This window comes from Bos grunniens, chromosome 10 (assembly GCF_055505025.1).
Source record: "Bos grunniens cultivar Pamir isolate PY7600 chromosome 10, Bosgru_T2T1.0, whole genome shotgun sequence".
In the NCBI taxonomy this organism is placed as follows: Eukaryota; Metazoa; Chordata; class Mammalia; order Artiodactyla; family Bovidae; genus Bos; species Bos grunniens.
In genome coordinates this window covers 99,366,717-99,380,788 of record NC_141174.1, presented here as the reverse complement: position 1 = coordinate 99,380,788, position 14,072 = coordinate 99,366,717, and positions in this window count along the sequence as shown.

Below are 14,072 nucleotides of genomic sequence, written 5' to 3'. Positions count from 1 at the left end.
GAAGATGGTAGGGGTCGAAAAGCCCAAGGAGAGAGATAAGAAATTTAGAGATGAGGGAAACAGTGCACCGGAACTGAATTCATGGATGAGCAGGGCAAGAGGCAGAACAGCTTGGCAGAAGCTAAAGCTGTTTGTGGGGGGCAGTGGGAAACTAGGTTTTGGGGGAGGAGGTGGGAGAGGAGGTTGATGTAGCAGTTTGCTTCCCTGGAAAGCACACTTTGAGACAGATATACATGCAGGAAATTCATAGGAGGATGTTTTTGGAATGAACATCTGTTGGGAACTGAAAGCAACAGGATTGAACAGAGGGAAAAGATGAGCTTCTCTAGCTTTCATTAAAGCTACATTCATTGGTATAGTTACTTTTACTTTTTAGCAAACACAACTTGCATTTTTCACTTATCAATCTTCTTGAATATCTGTTAGTATTAGTACCCATATCATTAAAAAAAAAAAAAACTGCCACATGTATTCCATGATATGGTTGCTTCCTTAAGAGAAAATTTAATTTAAACATACATACTTAGTACTGCAAACTATACTGCAGTGAGCACAGTTGTATTTGTTTCTGTACACTGGAGAATAATATGAAACAAAGATCAAGAGATCAAATATTTATTTGAATAAATGACTTTGTTTCAGCATTTTAGTATCTGAATTCTTTTTTCTCAAAACGATAAATTTCATAATCAGATCGGATCAAATCAGTTGCTCACTCATGTCCGACTCTTTGCGACTCCATGAATCGCAGCATGCCAGGCCTCTCTGTCCATCACCAACTCCCGGAGTTCACTGAGACTCACGTCCATTGAGTCAATGATGCTATCCAGCCATCTCATCCCCTGTCGTCCCCTTCTCCTCCTGCCCCCAATCCCTCCCAGCATCACAGTCTTTTCCAATGAGTCAACTCTTCGCATGAGGTGGCCAAAGTACTGGAGTTTCAGCTTTAGCATCATTCCTTCCAAAGAAATCCCAGGGCTGATCTCCTTCAGAATGGACTGGTTGGATCTCCTTGCTGTCCAAGGGACTCTCAAGAGTCTTCTCCAACACCACAGTTCAAAAGCATCAGTTCTTCGGTGCTCAGCCTTCTTCACAGTCCAACTCTCACATCCATACATGACCACAGGAAAAACCACAGCCTTGACTAAACGGACCTTTGTTGGCAAAGTAATGTCTCTGTTTTTGAATATGCTATCTAGGTTGGTCATAACTTTCCTTCCAAGGAGTAAGCGTCTTTTAATTTCATGGCTGCAGTCACCATCTGCAGTGATTTTGGAGCCCAGAAAAATAAAGTCTGACACTGTTTCCACTGTTTCCCCATCTGTTTCCCATGAAGTGGTGGGACCGGATGCCATGATCTTCGTTTTCTGAATGTTGAGCTTTAAGCCAACTTTTTCACTCTCCACTTTCACTTTCATCAAGAGGCTTGTGAGTCCCTCTTCACTTTCTGCCACAAGGGTGGTGTCATCTGCATATCTGAGGTTATTGATATTTCTCCCAGCAATCTTGATTACAGCTTGTGTTTCTTCCAGTCCAGCGTTTCTCATGATGTACTCTGCATATAAGTTAAATAAACAGGATGACAATATACAGCCTTGATGAACTTCTTTTCCTATTTGGAACCAGTCTGTTGTTCCATGTCCAGTTCTAACTGTTGCTTCCTGACCTGCACACAAATTTCTCAAGAGGCAGGTCAGGTGTTCTGGTATTCCCATCTCTTTCAGAATTTTCCACAGTTTCTTGTGATCCACACAGTCAAAGGCTTTGGCATAGTCAATAAAGCAGAAATAGATGCTTTTCTGGAACTCTCTTGCTTTTTCCACGATCCAGTGGATGTTGGCAATTTGATCTCTGGTTCCTCTGCCTTTTCTAAAACCAGCTTGAACATCTGGAAGTTCACGGGTCACATGTTGCTGAAGCCTTGCTTGGAAGATTTTGAGCATTACTTTACTAGCATGTGAGATGAGTGCAATTGTGTGGTAGTTTGAGCATTCTTTGGCATTGCCTTTCTTGGGATTGGAATTTCATAATACCAATGATTAAAGTCTATTCTTTCCCCCATGATGTGAAATGGTAACTTTTTCATAAATTATATTTCTATATACAATTATGTCTATTTCTGGATTGTTAAAATTATTAATGTCATCAATATTATAATATTTTACCTCCTTTCAATATGTTTTATATCTGGTAAAAATACACTTTCAACCTTCTTCACACAATCTGTTTTCATATTTTCAGAATTTATTTAACTCTAGCTTATTTACTATTCCTTATGAATTTTAGAATCAACTTGTCAAACTCTGTGTAACATTTTTTTTTTGAGATGGCATTGATTTTAGATGAATTTGGAGAAAAAGTCATTTTCTTCAAGACTTCTTTTATGTCCTTCATTAAAACTTTGGCCTTTTCTCTATGAAGATCTTGTCTATTGCTTATAGTGTTTAATTCTAATTATGTTTTAGTTTCTATTTTGAAAGGTATCTTTTTTTTTTTTCTTACTACGTTTTCTAATTGGTTTTGATAGTGGATATTGATTTTAATAGATTGGCCTCCTAACTGGAAACATTGCTAAACTCTCTTAAGATATAATGTGACATGTGGTTCTATGAATTTTCCTGTTCTTTGAGATCTGAGCATTTTCCAGTCTTCCTGGATATTTATAACCCCTATGGAGACCCTCTCTCCAAACTGAGCCCTTGTAATCTGTTATCCTGGCTGATGGCAAACACTTTCATTGTTGCTTAGTCTAGCTGGGGTGAGGGAAATATGTGGCTATCTTCTAACCCGGATGATCCTGCTACAGCATGGCAACTAAGAATTCTGTCAGATCCCTCAGCTCCTTCTTCTTGTACTTATCATCTCTAAAGGTGAAATACCCTTGGTAACGCTTCCAACTTTTGCAGCATTAATCTTCTAAACATGTTCTGAACTGTGATTAAAATGTTCAAACTGATCTCATCAGTTTTCTTCCGTATCTCCACCACCCCTGCCAATTTCTTGTCTGTCAAGAATTCGACTTCATTTGTAAGCCCAATAGTATATATGGATAAAAATAGAAATATCAAAGAGTCAGACTATAGCAAACATTGAAGCCTATTTTTTCCCAAATGGACAGTCAATTGTTCCATTACTGTTCATTAAATCCTTCATACTTTCTCACTATTTTTTAAAGATTGTTTTTTCATAGATTTTTTGTACATACAGATTAATTTTGGTAGAATTTATGTATTTTAATATTACAATATTAATTCTAAATCCTAGTGTCTCTAGCCATGGGCATGATATATGTCTCACCATTTATTCTTGCCGTTTTTATTCTCTGACCATAAGAATACTTATGGCCTTTCTCCACAGTTCTTGCAAATTTCTTCTATGGTTTATCCCTACATGCTTTATTATTTATGTTGTGATGTGAATGGGATCTTTAAAAAAAAACCAACTTTCTCTAATCAGTTATTGCTATTAAATGGGAAGTTAATTATTTTTTTTCCACTCCCTTTTCTTGTTGCAGTTCAGTTTGGGTATCTTTATTAAGTTGTTTTCAAGTTCAATAATCCTTCTTCTACTAGATTCAATTTTTAATTAAACTTATCTATTTTTTTTTTTTTTTTCCATTCTAGGATGTCCTTTTGATTCTGCTAACTCCAGGATCTGGATCATCTACGAGTTTTCTTCTATTGGATATTTTTTTCTTGGCATGTGTCATATGGGTCCTGTGCCTTGTCATGCCTAGTAATTAGTTACTGAATGAAGGACATGTTTATTATAAGGAAAAAAAGAGAGAGTTACCAGTTGACGCTATTTCCACCAGAGAGGTTCACCCTTTCCTCTATAGAGTATGGAGATGATCCCTTGATTTAGCCAGAAAGTAAATGAGTCACACCTGAGCTGCACTGTAAGTGAGATCCAGCCTACCTGCTTCACTCTGATTCCAAGGCTTTCACTATTCTTGCCTTTCTCTTGAGAGTGTACCAGTTATTTGTACTTCTGTTCTACTTTTAGAGATTTAAAGCTTAGCTTCCCCCTCTTCTATTCCATATAACTATAGACTGTAATAATTATTCTACGGGGAGACCAGTAGTGTGTTTTTGTCCCTTCAAATCTCCACTTGTATCATTCTAGCCCCCGTATAGCTGCCCAAAACTTCTGTGTTTGTTGTTGTTGTTCCTATACTGGGAACCAGATCTGGATTCTGGATTCCAAGCCTCTATGCAGCCCAAGTTGGCATATTCTCCTTACCAAAAATAAATAAATAAATAAATAACAGTTGCAGCTCATCAATGTGAACGATTTATTCCATCTAAAGATGTTTAAGCTTAGGGGCTCCTCTTGTTGGCAGTTACTTTTCTCTAAAGCATCAAGAGAATGCAGAAAATTATACTTTGCCTTCAGATTTTAGTCTCCACCCCAGCACAGTTGTGGAATTCTGCAGATGTTGGGGGAAATCATCCATGTATTTGAAGCCCCTTGAGTTTGCAGCTTTGTCACCACTTCACTGTAAACTCTGCTGGCTTCTCTGCTCCCCATCCGTGGATCCTCTGCCAGGGATGAGTGCTGATTCTCCAACCTGGGCCGTAGTCAGAGTCAGCCACTGCCTGTGACTGATCTTTAGTTCACTCTCAAAGTGTCTCTTCTCTCTAGAATTTTAGTCCCTGTAGTTCCAAAGCCCAGGATTTTCAAATTACTTTTAGTGTGAATGTCAAGCTTCTTACTGTATCTTCCCCAGTACTAGGAATGTCAGGCCATTTATTGGTATGTTTTGGCCCTGATTTCAGCACAACATTTTCTTTACTTGCCATCACCACCACACCACCCCTAAGCTCAGTGTTTCTCAGCATCTTAGGTTTGGTGGACAAACCAGACATACGTGAGTAACCTTGGGTTGTAAAGTGACCGATATCCCTGGATATGAGTATTTCCACAGTTGAGTCTTGGCCCACTAGAATTTACTTTCAACAGTAGAAAACTGTAGGTATTTTCATACAGTATCTTTCCAATTTGTGAACTCTCAGTGCAAATTCATTTATTGATTATCTAAGCCATCCTTCAGGTTTCAAAGCATTTGGAATATTTAGTGTATTTTATACATGATGTATTTTCTGAGCCCTGTGCATTTGAATTTTTTCTGTTGCCTTCATACATGAATGGTTTGATATCAAACTCTTGAATAATAAATGCTTTATCCCTTTCCCAGGACTCGGGGGAATTTTTCTTCCTCAGATGTTGAAGAAGAGATGTCTTTTCTTCCTAGATGTTCAGGCTTATAGACATTTTCTATACACTTCGACTGTTTCTATCTTTTGGGTCCAGAAACTTTCTCTAACTTTGCGTATTTGACTTTAGAAGGGCAGGCACACCTCAGAGATATTTTGGTTCAGTTCCAGACCACTGCGTTAAAGTGAATATCACAGTAAAGCAAGTTACACAAACTTTTTGGTTTCCCAGTGCATGTACAAGTTGTGTTTACACGGTACTGTGCTCTGCTAAGTGTGCAACAGCATTATGTCTAAAAAGATTACCAATCATAATGTAAAATATTTTATTGCTAAAAAATGCTAGCCGTCGTTCAGCCATCAAGTAACTGTGGTAGTAATACCAAATGTCACTGCTCGCAGGTCACCATAACTAATATGATAGTGATGAAAAGCATGGAATATTCTGAAAATTACCAAAATGTGACATAGACGCGAAGTGAGGAAATGCTGTCAGAAAAGAAATATCAGTAGACTTGCTCTACGCAGAGTTGCCACAAACTTGCAATTTGTTTAAAAAAAAAAAGTCTGCAAAGCAAAATAAAATGAGGTGTGCTATAATATCTTACTTTTTAAATTAAATAGGACACATGTTTGCTACAAAAGTTTTCCAATTTAAAGAATATTAAAAAATCATAAAAGTCACCCTAAATCCCACCATCCTGAACAAATATTAACATCTTTTGATCATCAGTCCAGACTCAGTGTATATATACAAATATAAAGATGGACAGATAGATAAGTAAATGTAAATAATTTCATAAGTATAATATTGTATTCTTATTCAAAACCAAATATTAGATTTTATTGTATTTTAACTTAGAATAAAAGAAAACTAAAGGAAAACAAAAGGAATTATTAAACTTCAGAATAATGTGTCTTTACTTCAAGACATATTTATTTCTAAAACATTCCTCTAATATTAAGGAAAAACCCATAATAGACATGTTTCTGTTTTATTCATTGACTCCTAGCTATGAGTCAATGCTAACAATGAGCGCTAACGACGAATCAGTCAGCACTCTTTTATTATTCCTTTTCATTTCCTGTCACCTCTGCATTTTCTGTTGTTCAATTTTATTTAGCATTTGTAACATTCAAAGTTTTTTACAACCATATTCCTTCATTCTTTGTTGTCTAGATGAATTCAGCGTTTTCTACCAGGTCACAATTTCTTGCTTGCTCTAAACATCATTACTACCCTTTTCTTGCTGTATGGGGCAATTTTTCAAAAAGTTCTTTGGGAATTATTGCCATCCTTGGATGTTTTCACATTTGATTGTGTCTTCCTCTTCCTTTTATAATTGAATTTTCATGTGTCTGAGCCGGGCACTGCCCATTTCTGCTTGTTTTCCCTGAGCCATGCAGACATGTCCCCTAACCTTCAGCATTGTTACTGCTGTGGGGAAAGCTGAGGCTGGGGTGGTTTCTTACCCCTCTGTGTCTGTGTATCTAAAGAATCATTTTTTATTATTAAAGTTTATTTCCCAGAAATCTTGATATTGACCCATTTAAGGCAAAAGATGACATTTTTGTTTGCAGTTTCGGTTCTGCCTAAATACTTACAAATATTTTGGGTGTCACTTTTGGGGTTCTTCAAAGATTTTGATGATCCTTATATTGTATTGTTTGCCTTCCACGTACCTTTGCTTTAGACTGTATTCTTGCTTTTCTCTTCTTTCTCAATGCCATTATTTTGCTTGTCAACCCTATTCTATTTTTTGCTATTTAGTTTTTATGTCAGTAATGAGCAGTATAATGTGCTGCTGCTGCTGCTGCTAAGTCACTTCAGTCGTGTCCGACTCTGTGTGACCCCATAGACGGCAGCCCACCAGGCTCCCCTGTCTCTGGGATTCTCCAGGCAAGAACACTGGAGAGGGTTGCCATTTCCTTCTCCAATGCATGAAAAGTGAAAAGTGAAAGTGAAGTCACTCAGTCGTGTCCAACTCTGTGTGACCCCATAGACAGCAGCCCGCCAGGTTCCCCCGTCCCTGGGACTCTCCAGGCAAGTGTACTGGAGTGGGGTGCCATTGCCTTCTCTGACAGTATATTGTATTGGTTATCAATTGGTTGCATTCTTTCTGTAATCTCCTTTTAAATTTTATTCTTTACTCCATGGTCTTTTTTTTTTTTTTTTTTTTTTGAGCTCTTATTAGTTGAATTAAATTCAACAATTCTTTGCAAAAATATATAAGGAATCTTGTCACACAGATTATGTTTTCTTCAATTCTGAGCTGTTTCTCTCCCTTTTGCATGCTATTTCTCTTACTTTGTTTTACTTTATTTATTACAATATACGTTTCAGTTAAGGTCCTGGCAGGAAGAAAATGGTACATGAAAACCCAGATTACTGAGGAAAGTTTAATAAAGAAACTTTACAAAGGTACGGGCAGGCTTCCAAGATGCCCAAATCAGCAGTATCCCTAGGCCAGCAACACACGGTAACCACCCATTACCACCCTCAAGCCTAAAGGGATGCAGAGATGGTTTACCTCCTGGAGCCTAGGGAAGGCAGCTGTGGAGAAGGCTGCCTGATAGAAACTGTGTCCTTCTAAGAAAGGGTCAGGCTTCTCCATGGTCACATGAGGTCAGATGAGAGAGAATAAACTCCCCAGCCTCATTCCTCTCCTTTCTTCCAACCTTTTGCAAGTGTCTTCCAGTAGGAAGCCAGCAGGTAAATGTGGTGAGCACCAACCTTCCGGGGTGCTAGTGTAGGAGGGAGATGTGTGCAAAGAGGCTGGAGAGAAGGGCCGACGGGAGCCATCCGGGATTCAGAATACTGGCAGAGTTGCCATCCCTCTGCTTTTCCTCTTGCTTATGTTTCAGTGGTTCTGCCCAGATCTTCTTATACTCTAATGTAATGTGGGTTAATTCTCCGTAGTGTTCATCACACCTAGTCTGAGTCTGTTTTCTCTTTCCCTCCAAATCATTCTTTGAGAGTGAGGTTGCTTCCCTTTTACTTTTCTAGTGCTGGGGGCTACAGTTATAAATATGGGCATATGGGGAATGGTAGAGTTTAGATAAGATATGTGATCTGGATTTTACTCTCTTTGATTTCCGTTAAGTTTCTGATTTCAGTGCTCCACCAAAAGCTATTCATGGGTTTTGGACTCGTTTCCCCAAGATATTTTTCTACATCTATGATTTTAAATTCTGATATAACATTTCTGCTTTTCTTTCCTTTGAACTTTCTTTCCTTTAAACATTATCTAGTGAAATTTTAATTTCTTTATACTCTTTTCCAATGCATTAGGCTCATTTTTAATCTTAATTTAATATCTTTTCAACTTGTCCTGTTATATTTTTACCTTGCTGTTTACTTCTTGTGATTTTCTTTATATATAGACAGCTGTTTCTTGGGTCCTTGAGGGACACAAGTTTTCCAAAAATACTTATTTCTTGTAAGAAGTGATTTCACTCATCTGCTATTACTCTGAATGTGTAGGATAATGTTCCTTTCTCCTTATTCTGCAAATACTCTCACAGGGCCAAAGCTTTTCTCTCATTTTGATTGAAACAAGGCAGGAAATATCTATATACTCTCTTTGTCAAAGGACTGGATGTGTGGAATTCCCTTGGCTTTTCTCAGTGTCAGCTTGGGTATTGGTCAAATCCCCTTGTCAAGTCTACTGTTTAGAGACAAGATTGAAGTGGACAGCATCCAGACAACTTCCTAGTGTTCAGCAGGCGTTTGTCTAACGCATCTTGGCTGTACTGAGGTGGGAGCTTCCCCTGCTCTCTCTTTTTGGCAGTCTGACATTTTGAACAGATGCGATTCATGAGAAGCTATAATTATAGTACAAACCACTGCCAGGGTTTTTTCTGCTGGGGAATTTCTATGCCCAGCTAGAGTACCTCTCGGTGTGATCTGTATATCCTAGATTAGACTGTGCCACACTCAGTTCAGGCCTGCTTGGTTTATTGCCTCTTGATGAATACAGAGAAACTATAAAGGGAGGCATGATCTGCTTACTTCAGGAACACCAATCAAGAACTGACAGATTATATTTAAAAATTGTTTCCTGAGTTAGAGTCTCCACATGGGGACTCAGTGGGTGGAGGAGGAACACAATATCCTTCTATCTGCTTTCAGACAGGTGGCAAATCAGAATAGCTTTTCTCAGTTTTACTCTATAACCTTTCAGAGTTCATGGAAAGTCCTCAGCTTCTGCAGTGGTTTTTGAGAAAATCTGAGGTTTCACCTTTCAGAGGGCTCTTCACCATGGGAAGTTTTGAGTGTACATCAACGTGGCTGGAATGATATCATTTTCAATTGGGAGCCATACTGTCCTGGTTCCTGAAAATACAGAACATGTGAGAAAATTGGACATAAGGTATGTAATCATTTTTTCTTGGTTTCATTAAGTCTCAGAAGTTTCCTCCTTGTCTAGACTGACTTTTCCTTGATGTTGTTGCTGTTTTTAGTTGAAAGGCAGTGTGTAATTTTATTTAAATTTGCTTCATGTGTGAGTTTAGAGGCATTATTTACTATGTGCAAGAGCAGGCTGAGTAAATTTAGTTTAATAATAAATTATCGCTAACCAAATGAATCAGTAAAAAGAAGTATGAGAAGTAACTGTGAAGTTCCTTGCTTGGCTGTTTTGTAATAATGAGATGGAACTACCTGCTTAGATTCTCTGTAGTGTGACTGACAGGAGCAGATTCTAGTAATCATGGGGCTTCTGCGACCTTTGATTGACTCCACTGCTAACAGATGTTTAATACACTAACCAGAGATACCAGAGTGGCTCCCCAGAGAACCATCCAGAGATTGCAGTCAGCCCTCAGGATCCATGGGGAATTGATTGCAGAACCAGCAGTGATGCCAAAGTTTGCAGATGCACGAGTCCCTTATATAAAACGTAGTGTTTGCACAAAGCCACATGCATCTTCCCATACAGTTTAAATAATCTCTAGTTTACTTATAATCTCTGATACAATGTAAATGCTATGTAAATATCACCAGCATTGGACAAATTCAAGTTTCACTTTTTGGAACTTCCTGGAATTAAAATAATTTTTTTTCAATCTGTACCTGGTTGAATCCATGGACACTGAACTCATAGATACAAAGGCCCATATGTTATTCTTTTTTTCTGTTCCTTCCTACCAATAAACATTTAGCTAAATTTCACCAATAATTTTTCTTTTGCTAGCTAATTTATCTTTATTTCTGTGATACTAAAAATGCAATTTTCCCTCTCAGCCTCCATATATATCTATGTATGTGCCTGTCCTTTCCTTTTGCCCATATAACACAGGCCTAATCCCTGTTATATATAACCCCTGTTATATGTTATAAGATTCTCAAGTGTCTTCTCCAATACCACAGTTCAAAAGCATCAATTCTTCGGTGCTCGGCTTTCTTCATAGTCCAATTCTCACATCCATACATGACCACTGGAAAAACCATAGCTGTGGCAGTGTCATCACCATTTCCTGCACACCAGCTACAGCACAGGTAATATTTCCCTTTTGTTTTGGTGATAGTAGAAGGTGTTTATTGAACTATAGCTTATTTTTCTCTGGTATTTGTGGATAGTAAAGCTCAGACTAGGGTGGCAGTGATAAGTGATAGTTTGGGATGTATTTTTAAGGTAGAACCAATAGATTTTGTTAATTCATTGGATTTAAAAGCTTGAGAGAAAGAGTTGAATGAAAGATGATACTAAAATGTTGGACCTGACTCCAACAGGAAGGGGCAGAGTTGTTATTGATTGAGATGCAGAAGGTCACAGGAAAAAAAAGCTGGGCAGCAAGGTGGGTATGGGGTTGGAATCAAGAATTCAGTTTATGATACATAAAGTCTGAGACATCTATTGGACATCCAAGTTGGAGAGGTTAAGTAGGCAGTTAGATATCACAGATAAAGGTTCAGTGAAGAGATTGGGCTTGATACATAAATTCATGATTACTAAGTATATTGTTTATATTCAAAATGTTAGGATTAGATGGGATCACCTAGGAAGGGAATGTAGAAAGAGAATGGTTCTGAGAAATTATTCTCAAAGATTCCAATCTTTAGAGACCCAGAAGGTAAGAAGAATCCAGTAAAGGAGAGAGAGAAGGAACAGCTATTGAGGGAAAGGAGATCTTGGAGAACACGGCATCCCAAAGTGAAAAAGTGTTCGTTGCTGAGTCATGTCTGACTCTTTGTGACCCCAAGGATTGTACCCTCTCAGACTCCTCTGTCCATGGGATCCTCCAGGCAAGAATACTGGCGTGGGTAGCCATTCCCTTCTCCAGGGGATCTTCCCAACCCAGGGAATGAACCTGTATCTCCTGCACTGCAGGAGGATTCTTTACCATCTGAGCCACCATGGCATCCCAAAGGACAAGAATAAGGTGTTTTAAGGAAAAGGCTGGGGTCATATATGCAGCTGCTATTGGTGGTTTATGTAGTTTGGGGACTGTGAATCAACTGCTTGATTTAGCAACTGAAAAGTCATTCATGATTTAACAAGAGCAGTTTCAGTGGAGGACTGAAAGCAGAAAGCACAATTGGAGGAGGTTCAGGAGATAGCAAGTGGTAAGACTACAGACAACTCTCTCAAGGACTTATGTTATAAAAAGGATCCAAGAGCTGGAGCAGTAGCTGAAGGGATACAGGGTTTAGAGGAGAAAGGGAATGAGGCAGAGAAGAAAGGGACAACCCCAGGAATCATGTTTTTGAGCTGGCAATTGAAAACAGGATCTAGTGCCCAAGAGATGGAGTTGGCCTGAATAGGAGTCCAGAAACTTAGAAAACCTGGCGAATGAAATGATACAAAGTTCTAAAGTCATACCTTTTCAAGAAGGGCTTTGGATGATATTTTTTGAAAGTTTTGAGTTCATTATATAGGATATAAGGTATCGTATAGGATATTGTATATTTTGAGCAAGAGAAACGTATGATTAGAGAATGACATGCTTCTGACAATGAATGGCTCTCAGGCTAAAAGCTCTAGAAATGAGCAACTCACACTGCTGGTCCTTTCCTCCAAGTGACTTTCCTCCAGACTCAGTCTTCTTTTAGTCATCCTATGGTGGTAGAACATTTCTGATTTGCTTTATGTTGTTTTCGTCCCAAGTTCGTAGAGTTGTCTGCAAAGATAAGATTCAGGATGTATTGCATGGCTATACTGGAAATAAAAGTTGAAACTTTTATATTCTTGGCAACATATTCAATTGTATGAATTGTTCCACCAAAAGCATGGTTAGACTCTTTGGCATGTCCTATGGCCTTCCTCCACATGCCAGCTGTTGATGGCCCTCCCATGTTGGAGTGCTTTAATTAGACCAAATTATCATGATGGTATTACACTTCCCAACCAGATGGCATTATCAGAAATTTTACTGTACTCTTACAAGTAGATTAGACATTGAAAGGAAGGTCCTAGGTAGTAACAATAAATGTTTTTTCTAAATCATCTGGTCTAAGGTAGGCTTTGGCTCTGATACTTGATTATATCACTTTAAAATTTCACAGTACTTGATTTTTCGTTTGCTATTTGACAAGGTCACTTTGTTCACACACATTAGATAACCAGTAATTCTCTAATGAGTATGACATTGCTTCGATTCTGTTTCTTGGTTTCTCTCCATAATAACTATAGATATAAGCCACATAGAGATCTAAATGATCAAAGCATCATTCTTGAAAAAAATCAATTTATATTTACTCAGCTTGCTCAATCAGTGTTAAATTAAACTGAGTCATGACATAGAAAATGAAAGTTGGATCATACCAAGCTACTGACTCATTCAAGGCAAAGCTATTTAAGTCCCTCTTTAATGAGAGAGTGATTTTTGGTGTTAGATACTCAAATGATAGCTTGAGAATCATGTTGTTCATTATACAATTTTCTGAGCTTCCTGAATGCTTAACATAGCATGAATACAAAGCATCAAGTCTGTGTAGGTTTTGACAATTAATAGACTAGGCTTTCCAGAATATGCTGAGTAAAGAATTGAATAATTATTAACTAAGAACTCAAGAAAAAGATAAAAATGATAGGCTCCTTATTAGATAGGACTTAATTTGACTATATGGAGAGCTTGAAAGCATTATCTTAATATACTAGGAAGTCAGCAGGAGGGCTGAAGCACCAGTCAAACCTCAGCTCCACACTTCCAAACAAATAGAGCCTTTATTGCCATTATCAGCTGAGCAACATAGTGTGCTTGTTTTGGTTCATAACAAGGGACAGAATGTAAAGTGTGTCCTTCTGGGGAAACTGACTCATTAATTTAGTTATTCATTCAGAAAAATGTGTGTATCAGACCATGTGCTAAGATGGGTAAGACATGATCTGTGGTATTAAGGAGACTTAGTTGGAAGTGACAAAATATTAACAAAACATGCCATCAAATGTCATAAGTAGCTTCATAGCAGTGTGTACAGCCTCTCGTGGGCTATTCAGGGAGTGGTCAGTGTACCTGCAGGAGCAGCAGGACAGGCAGAAGTTCAGGAAGATCATAGGATTAGAATATAATTGAGATGAGTAACTGTTTATGAGGCGTAAATGGGAAGAAAGGGCTTTACAGGCATAAGGAGCCATTAGAACAGAGCTAGGATGATGTCTTTGAGGATAATAGAATATTGGTAGCAAGAAGTGAGACTAGAGGTAAAAATAAGGGTTGTATCAGGTGGCGTTATTTAAGTCATAGAGAAACAGACTGGAATGTGAAGGACACCACAGGATGACCACTGCCGTGGTTGAAAGTAGGGACTCTGGAGTAACTAGAGTCTAGACTCGGCCACCTCACCCATGTGTGAATTTGGTCTACTTACTGAGCTTGTTCAAGTTTTAATGTTACAATTGAGCAGAGATATAA